Source organism: Arvicanthis niloticus, chromosome 1 (genome assembly GCF_011762505.2).
Source record: "Arvicanthis niloticus isolate mArvNil1 chromosome 1, mArvNil1.pat.X, whole genome shotgun sequence".
Lineage (NCBI taxonomy): Eukaryota > Metazoa > Chordata > Mammalia > Rodentia > Muridae > Arvicanthis > Arvicanthis niloticus.
The window spans coordinates 24,674,055-24,690,439 of NC_047658.1; positions in this window are offsets into that span (position 1 = coordinate 24,674,055).

Sequence of the window (16,385 nt, forward strand, 5' to 3'; positions counted from 1 at the left end):
TCTAGTACCTGTGCATGTTCAAATATGATTACATTAGAAAACTGAATATCTAGGAAAAACATTGTTTATGTGGATGGAGGGCAATAGTTTTATAAAAATTCTGAAAATTTGCAGCCAATGTTAATGTATGAGCTGTGCTCACATATCTGTGACTTAAGATTCTATTTACAGAGCACCTGGGGAATCTGTCTTGTATAATTACAGTATATGCAGTTAAGGCTTATGCATTCATCACTTCACACTGAACTCAACACTAAGGCTTCAAAATACACTTAACAAATAACCCTTCAAAGAAGACAAAAGATGTATTAGATAAGACACCTTTGAGCACAGCCAGAAACCTTTTAACATAAACTAAATTAAACTAGAATAATATTGGAACCATAGCACAGGTTGAAACTGTCTTTTTAAGACTATATTGAGGAAGAAGTTATACTGGTTCACATGGCTTGATTAAAAAGACTATATATTTATAGAAAAAAGAAAAAATGTATCAAGTGTTTGAAAAACACAATAGGGGTTGAGAGCAAGTGAATTAAACAAATCAGGAGACAGTGTAAAAGAGAACCATGTAGAAAATGCACTCAGAAGATACAGTTACACACTGCCTCCAGGTGAGGAAATGAGCAAAACCCAATGGACAAGGACCTGAGATCAGTTAGTACATACATGACTGTAGAGACTATAGCTTACCCTGGTCTGGTATAACTTTCAATGTCTTATATATAAACAAAAACTTGCACTTTCTGAGAGGGCAATTTGTCTGAACTAGAGACTGTAAAAGAGTCTGAGATTTAACTGGCTTCATAATTCTCATTTCTGTTTTGCAGTGCATATAGTTCTTATTCCTATGTTTCTGTAATTCATCTGCTGTTACTTTTTTGCTCAGGATTGTTTTAGCTTTCAAGGTATTTTCAAATTCAAGAGGCAATGTATATTTTCCCCTAGATCTGTGAAAAAGTAAGTGGAGAATTGATGATCAGTGGAAATATAAACTGTTCCATGGAGATCAGTATGGCGGTGATTGAAGAACTAAGAAAAAAGATGAAATCTGGACCAGCTATACCATTTTTCCATTTGTGCTCAAAGGACTCTATGTCAGCATGCCACAGAGAGCGTTGCCATCTGTTTAGTGCTACACTGCTTCAAAGAGCTGGAAAATAGCTGAGCCTGTTTGCCCATAACTGAAGAACAAAAATAAAATGTGATCATATTGACATGTATCAGTTAGCCTTGAGTGATATCTTGACACAGACTAGAGTCGCCTGAGAAGAGGGTTCCAACTGTGGGATTGTCCAGCTTAGAAAAAACTTGGGGCACATGTTTGAGTAACTGTTAATTGATGTGGGAGGGCCCAGCCTACTGAGCACAGTTCCTTGGGAAGGAGGTCCTGGGCTTTGTACTAAAGTTAACTAAGCATGGCTTGGAAGCTAGCCAGAAAAACTGTTCTTCCCCAATTTTCACTCTAAGTTCCTGCCCTACTTTCTATCAACAGTAGGCTGTAAGTTGTAAACTGAAATAAACCATTTCTTACCTAAGCTGCTTTTGGTCCAAGTACTTTATCCAGCAACAGAAAATGTGAAGAATAAAAACACCTTTAATCCCAGCAGTTGGAAGACAGTTGTGGATTCTCTTTAGTTGGAGGTCAGCCTAGTTTACATTGCCAATTCCAATTGTGCCAAGAAAACTCTTTCTCAAGAACACACAGATACACACACACACACACACAGAGAGAGAGAGAGAGAGAGAGAGAGAGAGAGAGAGAGAGAGACAGAGAGACAGAGAGACAGAGACAGAGACAGAGAGACAGAGACAGAGACAGAGACAGAGAGACAGAGACAGAGAGATCGAAAGAGAGATACAGAAAGAGAATAAAAGCTTGGCACATTTATGAAAAAATTGAAACTGAAATTGTGCTAAGTAAGTCAGACTCATACAGACATGTATGTTTATGTGTGTGTGTGTGTGTGTGTGTGCACCCACCCATACACACACACAGACATGTCGCATGCATATGCACACAAGGAGTGAGAGTGACCCAATATACTTGACACAGAAAAAGCAATGGAATATTTAGGGAGATAAATCAGATGAACAAATAGGTTGTGGGGGCACTGATAGATACTCAGGTGTGGGACCATGAAAGAATAGCTTGGTTCCTGGTTGAGCACAGGCCTCAAACCCCGGACCTTAATGGGACAATGGCAGTTGTTTGGCCTCACTCCCAGACCCCAGGCTCCTGACAGGTTCCAAGACCTCCATTGTGTCTTTTAGTCACTAGGGCAATGCCCCTACAGCCCCTCCCAAAGAGAGGTTTGTGTCATAGCACAGGTAGAGGGCAAGACTACAGGCCTGAGAGTCTCAAGAGATTTGCATACTAATGAGTTACCTGAAGGCCAGAGGCCATAGCCTATTAAGTATTTCTTCTCAGACCCTCTTCCCTCCTCCCTCCCTATTTAACTCAGGTCTGCCCTGAGTTTCGGGGTAGTGCACCCAGATTCACCTACTTTCTGCCATGACTTTAAAACATTTAAAACATGGACTTCCTCGTGTCTTTGGGGTCGGCTGTGGGAAACCATAGAGAAGGCCTTTAATGAGCCTGTTGCCTCTGCCTAATCTCCCAGCAAGGACTTTTCTACATTCCCCCAATGGAGGTTGCCAATTCAACCAAGCAAGCCAAGTGAGTGCCAGTAACTAAGTCTCAACCCACCTGGCACTGTTGGGTCTTCTCTCCCCATAGTTCCTCTAGGCCGCAGGCCTGTCCAGCCCATAAGTCTCCAGTCTCAACTCTTCTGCAGCTACCAACAGTGCCTGGTTGCCCAGGAGTTTGAGACCAGTCAATCCTTGAAAGCCTTCTTGTTCCCACTCAAAAGCCCTGCCCAAAGGGACCTCAGACTGAGATCTCCCCAGGCCTGGGTGAAGCACTGCAGCATCTGCCAGGTGCCTTGTGAAGGAAACTCAGTCAAATTTCAGCACTTCTGCTCTCCAGAGCCTCATCCAGCAGCCTAGGGTGACAGAAACATGAAAATCACAACTCCACCCAACAGAACTCATACGCCTGCACCCACACGAGAGCTATCAACCTCACACTGAGAAATAGAGAAAAATAATAAGAAGAACATTTTTTAAATTTTATTGGATATTTTATTTATTTACATTTCAGATGCCACCCTCTTTCCCCATTTCCCTTCCCTAGAAAACCTGTTTCCCATCCTGCCCTCCTTTTTGCTTTTATACCATTTTAATTACATACAAGTATTAGGGTCAGGTCTAGGATGAGGAACTAGCAATACAATAGATGCAAATAGTGTAGTAATAAGCAAGACAATATAAACAAATATCTATGAAGAATCCATGATCATTGTTTCTAAGGGCTTATCAGAATGACCAAACTATATGAGCCTACTTCCCTGTCCTAACCCAAAGTCATTTTCATGTCTGAAGCCTACTTCCTTTTTCTAGCCTAAGACTTAGTTTCCTGTCTGAAATTACTTCTTTGATCTAGCCTAATGTCAGATTCCTGCCTGAAGCCCACTTCCTTGTCCTTTGCCAATGTCATATTCCTGCCAAGCAACCCATTTCCTTGTCTTTGGCCCATGTCAGATTCTTGCCAAGCAGTCCCAAAAGCCCTCCTTGCTCTGCTGAGGGTTAATGCAGCAGACACTGCTGATAAAATTACCGTTGGCCTGAGGTCAATATTCCTATTTTGGTCAAAGTTCAAGAATGGCATATATAGCTTGATCATGCTAGCACTTTTTGTCCTGGGAATACATTTATTCATGCCCATAGTGTTAAAGCTTGTCTTTAACTACATCAACATGTTGGCAGCCAAAGTAAATAGATTAAAACTGAAAATGGACCCCCAGATAACAGGCTGGCAAGCCAAGGACAGGTAAAATTCTGCACAGTGCCTTACTAACCTAAGACATAAATGCATTGCTTTTGATAATGCATATTCCATGACAGTAAGGAAGGCATTCTTGTCAGAATGACTTAAGATAGGCTCAGTCTTGTTTATGAAATAAGAAAGGGGGAGAGGCAAAGAAGTACATTGTTATATGAGATAAAAATTATCATAATGAAATATTATATTGCATGCTCATTTAGAAAATTAATGGAGAAGAAAGTCATTTAAAGGTAGTTCAGCACAGGAGCATGTAATATGGTTGCAGAACAAAGTATGGTTAGCAGAGAAGAGACTTGTAGGGGGAAGGGACAGTTGGAGAATGCTGGTCAGGAGGTGCTAAGTGTAAGTTACACAGGAGGTTGCCCTGTCACTATTGTACTCTAGGGCAACTGGGAGGAGTTTGGGGAAGGCAAAAAGTATGACCAAAACATACCATACATACATATATACATGCATACATACATATATAAATATTATAAATAAATACATAATTAAATATATATAAGTTTAAAATTAAGAATAATATTACATTGTTTGCCATACCAAAAGTGTTACTGAATTATATCATCATAAACAGTCTAGTAGTTGCATAAGAGGCCACACATAAAATTATAATGTTCAAAGATATATAATTTTTCATTTATATCTAGTTTAGCAAATATTTTCAAACCTGATTCTTTTGCTGTAGACTATATTCCTTCTTTGATCACATAAATATATCCGGTTTTATGTTTATTCTCAACAACAGACAAGACAAGGAGGTCACTGCAGCAATTTAACCTAGTAATGAAGATGGTTTCACTTCCCATCCACAGACCTGCCAAACTCCAGTGTTTCTGACGTTAAGCATGAACTGATCAGCAATGAACGGGAGCTATAAATGTCATTGTCATCTAGTCTTTCAATAATTTTATCTGATATTATATAGCATCTTTAAAAAGTAAGATTATCCTTCTGGTATGCCCTGTGCTCAAAACAGTCCTAGGGTGCCAGCTCTGCACCCAGTCCCCTGAAACCAAGAGGAAGCTGGACTTTCAGGAGCTCTAACATGCCCAGCAACATAGGATAATAAAATCACAGGATCTCAGGACTTTAGGCACACCAGGATTTTAGGATCCCAAAAGGAGCCTGACTCCCAGGAGCTATCACAACCAGGATCTCAGGATCACAGAATCAGAGACAGCTGGACTCTGAGGAGTTTTTACACAACCAAGATAAAAGGACATACAGGCTCCAGTCAGAGATAGTGAGTAAAGGTAACACTAGAGATAACCAGATGGCAAAAGGCAAGCGTAAGAACATAAGCAACAGAAACCAAGGTTGCTTGGCATCATCAAAACCTAGTTCTCCCACCATAGCAGATTCTAAATACCCCATGACACCAGAAAAGCAAGATTTAGATTTTAAAATCACTTCTCATGATGATGATAGAGTACTTTAAGAAGGACATAAATAACACCCTCAAAGAAATACAGGAGAACACAGGTAAACAGTTAGAAGCCCTTAAAAAGGAAACACAAAAATCCCTTAAAGAACTGCAAGAAAACAAAACCAAACAGGTGAAGAAATTAAACAAAACCATCCAGGATCTAAAAATGGAAGTAGAAACAATAAATAAATCTCAAAGGGAGACTACCCAATAGACAGAAAACCTAGGAAAAAGATCAGGAGTTATGGATGCAAGCATCACCAACAGAATACAAGAGATAGAAGAGAGAATCTCATGTGCAGAAGATACGATAAAAAACATTGACACCACTGACAAAGAAAATACAAAGAAACTCCTAACCTAAAACATTGAGGAAATTCAGGACACAATGAGAAGACAGAACCTAAGGATAATAGGTATAGAAGAAAGCAAAGATTTGCAACTTAAAAGGCCAGTAAATGTCTTCAACAAAATTTGTTGGGGTCCACACTAGCCCCAAGTTGGGGCGGCCAAAATAAATGTTGCAGCCCAGGCAAAATGTTGAGGCCCAGGCCGACCCACGTTTGGGCGGCCACTGTATCCCGGCCCAAGTTGCCGCTCCGGTCTTCAGGTCGGGGGGGTTCAGCAAGAGCGAGGGTGAGGCCAGATTTTACCTAATGTCTGAGATTCGTCTCTGATGATCATGTTGGGGACCGCACTAGCCCCAAGTTGTGGCGGCCAAAATAAATGTCTCGGCCTGAGCAAAATATTGAGGCCCGGGCCGACCCACTTTTGGGCGGCCACTGTATCCGGGCCCAAGCTGCTGCTCTGGTCTGCAAGTCGGGTTTCAGCAAGAGCGAGGGTGAGTGCAGATTCTACCTAATCTGAGATTCGTCTCTGATGATCCCTCTATAGTCTCTGATCTCAGTCTATATTCTCTGATCTCTGGTTCTGTCTTCTATAGTCTCCCTAATGTCTTCTCTCTGCTGTGTCTCCCTAATGTCTGAGATGCTACTGTCTGCCTCTGCATTTTATATGTCTTACTTCTAAGCCATGCCTCTAAGTTACACCTTTAATCATGCCCTTAGGTCTTGTCTCTAACTCTGATCTCTATACTTCTAAGTATACTATTAAGTCACACACCTTTAATCTCACACACCTTTAATCTCAAGGTATCTAAACCAAGATTATCGGAGTGTTCTCAGCTGTTGTAGGCTATTGTAATTTAAATCTCATGTCAGGGTATATGGCTCAAGATGGCTGCAAAGCTGATAGCCGCTTTCTGCTAAAAGTCAGCCCCCAACAAAAATTATAGAAAAAAACATTTTCTAACCTAAAGAAAGAGATGCCTATGAACATGCAAGAAGCCTACAGACTCCAAATAGACTAGAACAGAAAAGAAATTCCCCCCGTCACATAATAATCAAAACACCAAATGCACAAAACAAAGAAAGAATACTAAAAGTAGTAAGGTAAAATTGCCAAGTAACTTATAAAGGCAGACCTATAATAATTACATCAAACTTCTCAACAGAGACTATAAAAGCCAGAAGATCCTAGACAGATGTCATACAGACCCTAAGAGAACACAAAAGCCAGCCCAGGCTACTATACCCAGTAACACTCACAATTACCATAGATGGAGAAACCAAGATATTCCATGACAAAACCAAATTTACACATTATCTATTCATAAATCCAGCACTACAAAGAAAATAGCAGGAAATCTTCAATACAAGGAGGGATATTATACTCTAGCCAAAGCAAGAAAATAATCTGCTTCTGATAAACCCAATAGAAGATAGCCACAAAAACTAAATCCACCTCTAATAACAAAAATAACAAGAAACAACAGTCACTTTTCCTTAATATCTCTTAGCATCAATGGACTCAATTCCACAATAAAAAGACATAGACAAATGGGCTGGATACATAAACAGGACCCAACATTTTGCTGCATAAAGGAAACACACCTCAGTGACAAAGACAACAGACACTACCTCAGAAAGAAAGGCTGGAAAGCAATTTTCCAAGCAAATGATCACAAGAAACAAGCTGAAGTAGACATTCCAATATTAAATAAAATTGACATTCAACCAAAACTTATCAAGAAAGATAAGGATAGACACTTCATACTCATCAAAGGAAAAATCAACCAAGATGAAATCTCAATTCTGAACATGTATGCCCCAAATGCAAGGGCACCCCCATTCAATAAAGAAACTTTAGTAAAGTGCAAATCACACATTGCACCTCACACAATAATAGTTGGGGATTTCAACACCCCACTCTCAGCAATGGACAGATCATAACAACAGAAACTAAATAGAGACACAGTGAAACTAACAGAAGTCATGAACCCAATGTATTTAACAGATATTTATAGAACATTTCTCCTAAAACAAAAGAATATACCTTCTTTTCAGGGCCTCATGCTACCTTTTCCAAAATAGAAAATATAATTGTTAGCCAAACAGGCCTCAAAAGATAAAACAAGATTGAAATAATCCCATGCATCCTATCAGATCACCATGGACTAAGAATGGTCTTCAATAACAACAAAAACAATGGAAAGCCCACATACCTGTGGAAAGTGAACAACGCTCTACTCAATGATACCTTGGTAAAGGAAGAAATAAAAAAAAAGATATTAAAGACATTTTAGAATTTAATGAAAATGAAGGCACATCATACTAAAACTTGTGGGAAACAATGAAAGCAGAGATAAGAGGAAATTTCATAGCTTTGAATGCCTATAAAAAGAAAATGGAGAGAGCATACACTAGCAGCCTGACATCACACCTGAAAGCTCTAGAACAAAAAGAAGGAAATACACCCAAGAGGAGTAGAGAGCAGGAAATAATCAAACTCAGGGCTGAAATCAACCAAGTAGAAATAAAAAGAACTATACAAAGAATCAACAAAACCAGGAGCTGGTTCTTTGAGAAAATCAACAAGATAAATAACCCTTAGCCAGACTAACCAGAGGGCACAGAGACAGTATCCAAATTAAGAAAATCAGAACTGAACAGAGAGATATAACAACAAAAACTGAGGAAATTAAAAATATCATCAAATCCTACTACAAAATCCTGTACTCCACAAAACTGGAAAATCTGGGTAAAACAGACAATTTCCTATACAGATACCAGACACCAAGTTAAATCAGGATCAGATGAACCATCTAATAAATAGTCCTATAACCCCTAAAGAAATAACAGCAGTCATTAAAAGTCTCCCCACCACAAAAAGCCCAGGACCAGATGGTTTTAGTGCAAAATTCTATCAGACCTTCCAAGAAGACCTAGTACCAATTTTCTTCAAACTATTCCACAAAATAGAAACAGAAGGAACACTACCCAATTTGTTCTATGAAGCCACAATTATGCTCATTCCTAAAGCACACAGAAACCCAATAATGAAAGAGATCTTTAGACCAATCTTCCTTATGAATGTCAATTCAAAAATACTCAATAAAAGTCTTGTAAACTGAATCTGAGAACACATCAAAACATTCATCCAACATGATCAAGTAGGATTTATGCCAGGAATCCAGGAATGGTTCAATATTCAGAAATCCATCAACTTAATCCATTGTATAAGAAAACTCAAAGTAAAAATCGCATGATCATCTCACTAGATGCTCAGAAAGCATTTGACAAAATTCAATACCCCTTCATGGTAAAAGTCTTGGAAAGCAAAAGAATTCAAGGCCCATACCTAAACATAGTAAAATCAATATACAGCAAACCAGTAGCCAACATCAAACTAGATGGAGAGAAATTTGAAGCAATCCCACCAAAATCAGAGACTAGACAAGACTGCCCACTCTCTCCCTACCTATTCAATAGAGTACTCAAAGGCCTGGCCAGAGCAATTAGACAACAAAAGGAGATCAAGGGGATAAAAATTGGAAAGGAAGAAGTCAAAATATCACTATTTGCAGGTGATATGATAGTATACTTAAGTGACCCCAAACTTCCATCAGAGAACTCCTAAACCTGATAAACAACTTCACCAATATGGCTGGATATAAAATTAACTCAAACAAACAAGTAGCCTTCCTCTACTTAAAGAAGAAACAGGCTGAGAAAGAAATAAGGGAAATGACACTCTTCACAATAGTCAGAAATAATATAAAATACCTTGGTGTGACACTAACCAAGCAAGTGAAAGATCTGTATGACAAGAACTTCAAGTCCCCGAAGAAAGAAACTGAAGAAGTTCTTAGAAGATGGAAAGATCTCTCATGCTCATGGATTGGCAAGATTAAAATACTAAAAATTGCCATCTTGCAGAGAGCAATCTACAAATTCAGTGCAATCCCCATCAAAATTTCAACACAATTCTTCACAGAGTTAGAAAAAGTAATTTGCAAATTCATTTGGAATAACAAAAAACCCAAGATAGAAAAAAATATTCTCAACAATAAAAGAACTTCTGGGGGAAATCACCATCCCTGACCTCAAGCTGTACTACAGAGCGATAGTGATAAAAACTGCATAGTATTGGTACAGAGATAGGCAAGAAGATCAATGGAATAGAATTAAAGATCCAGAAATGAACCCATATGCCTATGGTCACTTGATCTTTGACAAAGAAGCTAAAACTATTTGGTGGAAAAAAAGATAGCATTTTCAACAAATGGTGCTAGTTGAACTGGAGGTCATCATGTGGAAGAATACAAATCAATCCATTCTTATCTCCTTGTACAAAGCTTAGTCCAAGTGGATCAAGGACCTCTATATAAAACCCGACACACTGAAACTAACAGAAGAGAAAGTGGGGAAGAGCCTCCAACACATGGGCAAAGAGAAAAAGTTCCTGAACAAGACACCAATGGCTTATGCTCTAAGATCAAGAATTGAAAAATGAAACATCACAAAATTGCAAAGCTTCTATAAGGCAAAGGACACTGTCAATAGGACAAAATGTCACCCAACAAATTGGGAAAAGATCTTTACCAATCCTACTTCTGATAGAGGGTTAATATGCAATATATACAAAGAACTCAAATAATTAGACTCCAGACAATCAAATAACCCTATTAAAAACTGGGGTACAAAGCTCGACAAAGACTTTTCAACTGAGCAATATAAAATGGCTGAAAAGCACCTAAAGAAATGTTCAACATCTTTAGTCATCAGGGAAATGCAAATCAAAACAACCCTGAGATTCTACCTCACACCAATCAGAATGGCTAAGATTAAAAACTTGGATGACAGCACTCCTCCATTGTTTGTTGTATTGTAAGCTGGTACAACCACTATGGAAATCAGTCTGGCTGTTCCTCAGAAAATTGGACATAGTATTACCTGAGGATCCAGCAATAATATTCCTGGGCATATACCCAAAAAATGCTCCAACATATAACAAGGACACATGCTCCACTATGTTCATAGCAGCCTTATTTATAATAGCCAGAAGCTAGAAAGAACCCAGATGTCCTTTAGAAGAATGGATACAGAAAAATGTGATACATTTACTCAATGGAGTACTAATCAGCTATTAAAAACAATGAATTCATTAAATTCTTAGGCAAGTGTATGGAACTAGAAAATATCATCCTGAGTGAGGTAACCAAGTCACAAAAGAACACACATGATATGCATTCATTGATAAGTGGATATTAGTCCTAAAGCTCACAGTAACCAAGATATAACTCACAGACCACATGAAGCCCAAGAATAAAGACCAAAGTGTGGGCTCTTCAGTCCTTCTTAGAAGGGGGAACAAAATACTCACAGGAGCAAATATGAGACAATGTGTGGAGCAGAGACTGGAGAAGGGACCCTCCAGAGAGTGCCCCACCTGGGGATCCAAAGCAGGTGCAATCATCATATGCAAACACTGTTGTGGATGTTAGGAAGTGCATGCAGACAGAAGCCTGATTAATCTGTCTCCTGAGAGGCTCTGCCAAAGCCTGATAAATACAGAGGCAGATCCTGGCAGCTAACCATCAAACAGGGTCTCCAATGGAGGAGTTAGAGAGAAGACTGAAAGAGTTTAAGGGGCTTGCAGCCACATGGGGAGAGCGAAAATACCAACCAACTAGAGCTCCCTGAGTCTAAAGAGCTAGCCTGGGAACCCAAATGGAGGGACCCATGGCTCCTACTCTACAAGTATTGGAGGATGGCCTTGTTGGGCATCAGTGGGGGAGGAGATCCTTGGTCCTCTGAAGGCTGGATGCCCCAGTGAGGTGGAATTCGAAGGTGGGGAGGGGAATGAGTCGATGGGTGGGGGCACACCCTTATAGATATAGGAGGAAGGAGGATGGGATAAGGTGTTTCTGGGTTGGGGGAATGGGGAAAGGGGATAACATCTGAAATGTAGAAAAATAAAGTATCCAAGAATAATAATAATAATAATAAAAAGAAAAACAAGTGAACAAACAAAGAAAAACAGATAATAGAACTGGCTATCACAGTTTATCATTTAAGACTTTTGGCAGCAATTTAATATTACCCTTACTGGGATTTCTTATAATTGTCAAGGACAAGGGACTGTGGAAGGAGCCCATGGAACTTTAAAACAATATCTACATAAGATAAAAAAGGAGGACGTATATACCTATACACCACAAATTTATTTAATTCATGCTCTTTTTATTTTATTTTTTCTAAAAAAAATTTGGATGCCAAAGAACTTTCTGCTGAGTGTCTATGGCACCCTACAACTAGGCATACTTATGCCTAGGTGAAAGGGAAGGATCCACTTACTGGCATATGGCATGACACCGATCAGGTATCTAATATGGTGAAGAGGGCATGTTTGGGGTTTTTTTCAGGATGCTGAAGGAACATGGTAGCTGTCAGAGCCATGGGTGAGACATGCTGAAGCCAGGATAAAGAATGATGCTGACCTGTGAGCTTGCTCTGTGCCCTGACAATGGTAACTGGGATGCTGTATTGGACATAAGTACCATTACTTATCTATACCCCTGATGGGACAAGCTGCCTTGCCTCAAGTTTTTAGACCTTGTGAAACAGAGAATCAAAAAGAGAAATTATAATGACTCTTGTATTTTTCTTAAATGTGACCAGTTATTCAGACTCAATCATGGACTTGTCTAGAAATCAATCCAATATTGGAAATAACAGTTTTCATTTGGAAGTCTGGTTGTGGACATTTTTAGAGATATATTTGGAGGTTAGCTGCAATTCTCTATGATGTTATGTTAGCAAGAGATAAACTTGGGGCAGGATCTGGATTCCAAACAAGTATTAGGGCATGTGTTAAGGCTCTTTTAATTGTCAAGTTAAAATTACTTTTGTTTCTTCTACAGTATTTAATATAAGTTGCATTGATTGTACACTTTCTAATTTGCAGAATATCTAATTTGGGATGAATTTATTTATGGTCGTAATTATTGTTAGAATATTTGGGAATATTTGTATGTTTAAACTCATTAAATTTTATAAATTAAGCAATGCAAAGCAGTAACAAAATGTGCTAAACCTAATGATACACTTATAAGTATATGAAAGTTTTCCCTTTAAAATATCACTTTTCTACTTACATAACATAAAAATAAGATGACTGCCAAACTTACACGTGCTCACATCCCCTGTATTTTGAGCAGGACTTATTAAACATATCTTCATCTATGAAAAACAATATGAAAAGTCACTGCTTATAATGGAATATTAAATACTTTCTTTAGTTTGTCTAACAATGGTGAAGTAGACCTGAGATTTTTTCATAACTGACGAAGTCCTGAGGAGCTAAAACTCAAAGGAATATTGTTTTAGGAAGAAAAGAATGTGAAGCTATCATGTCAATATGACTAAGATTAAAATAAAAGTCAACTATGAAAAAAGTTAAAAATTAAACCATATGTTAAGAAAACAAACTAAATTTTACACAAACTAGAATTGTTTTTGTAAAAGATTGTTTATTTTTTAAAAAACTGTATGTTTTAGTGTGAGTACCTGTACATCAGGTCCATGCCTGAGGAGGAAGGTGAGGCTTTTGGATCCCCTGGAATTGATGTTGGAGTTAGTTGTGAACTGCCATGTGAGTGCTAGGAACAAACATTTGGGTCTCTTCTTGAGCAGCAATTGTTCTTAGTATCTGAGCCATCGCTCTAGCACCCACATCTGTGTTCTTGATCATGAAGATCAACCTGTATTGGTGAATAGAATGTATGAGTTTCTTAGTGTGTTATGCTATAGATTTGAAGATTTCCATAGAACACAAATTCTTTCTGTTTAGGTTCAAGAGTTAATTAATAGCAAATTATATCCAAAGAAAATACTTATCCGAATCTGACTCTATAATTTAATATGCAAATCAGGATGCTTCTCAAAGCAATAAATGATCCCGTTAATAATGTAGATGTGATGATCACTCCACCCAGGGAAGTAATGAGAATCCAGAATAGATAGTTGTCTTGTACCTGGGAATTTAATCCTGGCCAGATTAACAGTTCTAAAACATACTATTGAGTGCTTTACTCTGTGAACTGCAAAGGGTTCATGCCTAGAAGTCCATATGGCATGTGTTTCAGACCAAACGGCACTTTATCCCAATCTTATATGTATTGAAATACTCTTAAATGTCTCTATACAGTTTATACTGTTATCCTTTATAACAACTGTAGAGTAGATACTGTATTAGCTTTACAGTATTTGCATAGAGTTGAGAAAAAGTAAAATGAGCTTAAGTCACCCAGCCCTTCTGCTCTCTTACAGGTGGTTTGTAATGGGATTTGCTTAATTAAAAGAGACCTGTCACTCTGGTCCATGACCTCAGTGATAACAGTAACTACCCCATCACTATTTTTTCCACCCATGTCCTTGCTAGTGCTCAGAGGATGGGAGCGTCTGGAGATTCTGTACACATCCTAAGAATGTATTGATTTCAATTATTTCCATTTTGTAAGTTTAGATGTACATGGAAATTACACAAAGTGACTGAGATCCTTCACAGAGACATTTCCAGTGACAGATTGTGGAAAACAGAGCTTTGCCACTGGGGAGTTTTATTTTGATTTGTAAAATGAATTAGTCATAGAATTTCACTCATTTGTTTATTATTCATGCTTCAATAATTCCCACTTGCTGAAAAATTCAAAACTTCTTCCTTAACACATTCGCACAGTGACAAATTTGACCTATCATTTCATTCACCAGCACCCAGTGATCTAAACATTCACCTCTAAAACAGCCATTGAAAAGGAAAATTAGATCAATTCTAGCTTTGAAATTACATTAGGGAGAAGCAAAATGTGTATTTACCTTACTGAACTGAACTCATAATTTTTCTAAGATTAAATTTAAAATATTTATATATTCTGCATTCAAATTGAGAGACCTGAATATGCAAATCATCCAGGGGAGAAGAGAATGCCTAATATGTTGGAGGAAAGGAAGTCCTTGGAAGTTTAGGTATTTACCAGAAGTAAAGTGCATAGCTTTAGTTCTTAGGTACTTTACGTTAGACAGTTAACATAATATTTGTTTCTGTATGTATCTAGGTAATTTTTCCTTCAAATAAGAAACAATTATACTTCCTCTGGTTAGATGGATAGACACATACATAGATTAGGCGAATATATAATGGAATGAGCTAGTATATAGTATACTCATAATATACTCATAAAAATACTCATAAATACTCATAAATAGGGGATACCTGGGCAGTGGTGGCACATACCTTTAGCACCAGAACTAGAGATCCAGAGGTAGGTGGATCTCTGAGTTAGAGGCCAGCCTGGTCTACACAGTGAGTCCCAGGAAGGCTAGAACTATACAGAAACACTGTCTTGAGACACCCACCCAAAAAAGAATATATATATATATATGCATGAGTGCTATCAAACATATTGCCTCAACTATCTGTCATTGCTATATGTGAAAACATTCAAAGATCTAGTAATAAAGAAACATTGACCAAACAAAAGCAGGATTAAAAAATTAGTTCTATTAATTCATTAGGAATAAGAGAAAAATGCAAAATAAACTATACATAAATAATGTAAATAATTAAAAGACAAGCAGATTGTACCTATTAATATTGAAAAATAGACTTCCCTACATGACTGGTACATTTTGGAATCATTTTCAAGGCAAGTAGGTCACACAGCTCAGCCTCTTGGCTCAGGACGAGCTCCCTATTCTTAACTTGACACTAATTGGCACTTTGGGTTTCCGATCCGACTGGAACTCTCTGTGCCATGGCATTTTCTATTATTGAGCTTCAAGGTTAGCAATAAGTCAAAGGAAACAACACTTACTTAACCCAATTTCCAGCAACATAGAGGAGTTAATCAATTACTTCATGCATTAATTTATTTCATGAATATGCATATAATAGTGCTGTTATTTTAACAAGGTATATAAAAATCACAGTCTTACATGAACTGCATTGGTATTTACTATGTAAAGAGTTTGGTCCTCCTGCCCCATCTGGGGATCCATTTCATATACAGACACCAAACCCAGATGCTATTGTGGATGCCGGGAAATGCTTGCTGACAGGAGTCTGATAGGGCTGTCTCCTGAGAGGCTCTGCCTCTCAGATACAAATACAGAGGAGGATACTTGCAGTCAACCATTGGACTGAGCATGGGGGTCCCAATGGAGGAAGTTGGAAAAGGGACTGAAGGAGCTGAGAGTGTTTGAGACCCATGTGGTGAACAACAGGTCAACTGGACAAACCCCCAGGAGCCTCTGGGGACTGGACCACCAATCAAAGAGTACACATGGAGGGACTCATGGCTGTGGCTGCATATGTGGCAGAGGATGGTCTTATTGGACATAAGTGGGAGGAGCAAGCCTTGGATCTGAGGGGTCTCGGTGCCCCAGTGTAAGGGAATGCCAGGGTGGGAAGTCGGGAGTGGGAGGCAGGGGAGTACCATCATAGAGGCAGGGGGTATGGTATAGGGGGTTCCAGAAGGGAGACCTGGAAAGGGGATAACATTTGAAATGTAAATAAAGAAAATAGCCAATAAAAGGAAAAAATAAAAAGATAGGTTTGTTTTTCTCAAACAAGGAAAAAAAAAAGAGTTTGGTCTCTAGATAAAGGTTAAATCACTAGTTCTGAGTACACCTATGTGGAGAATGAGTT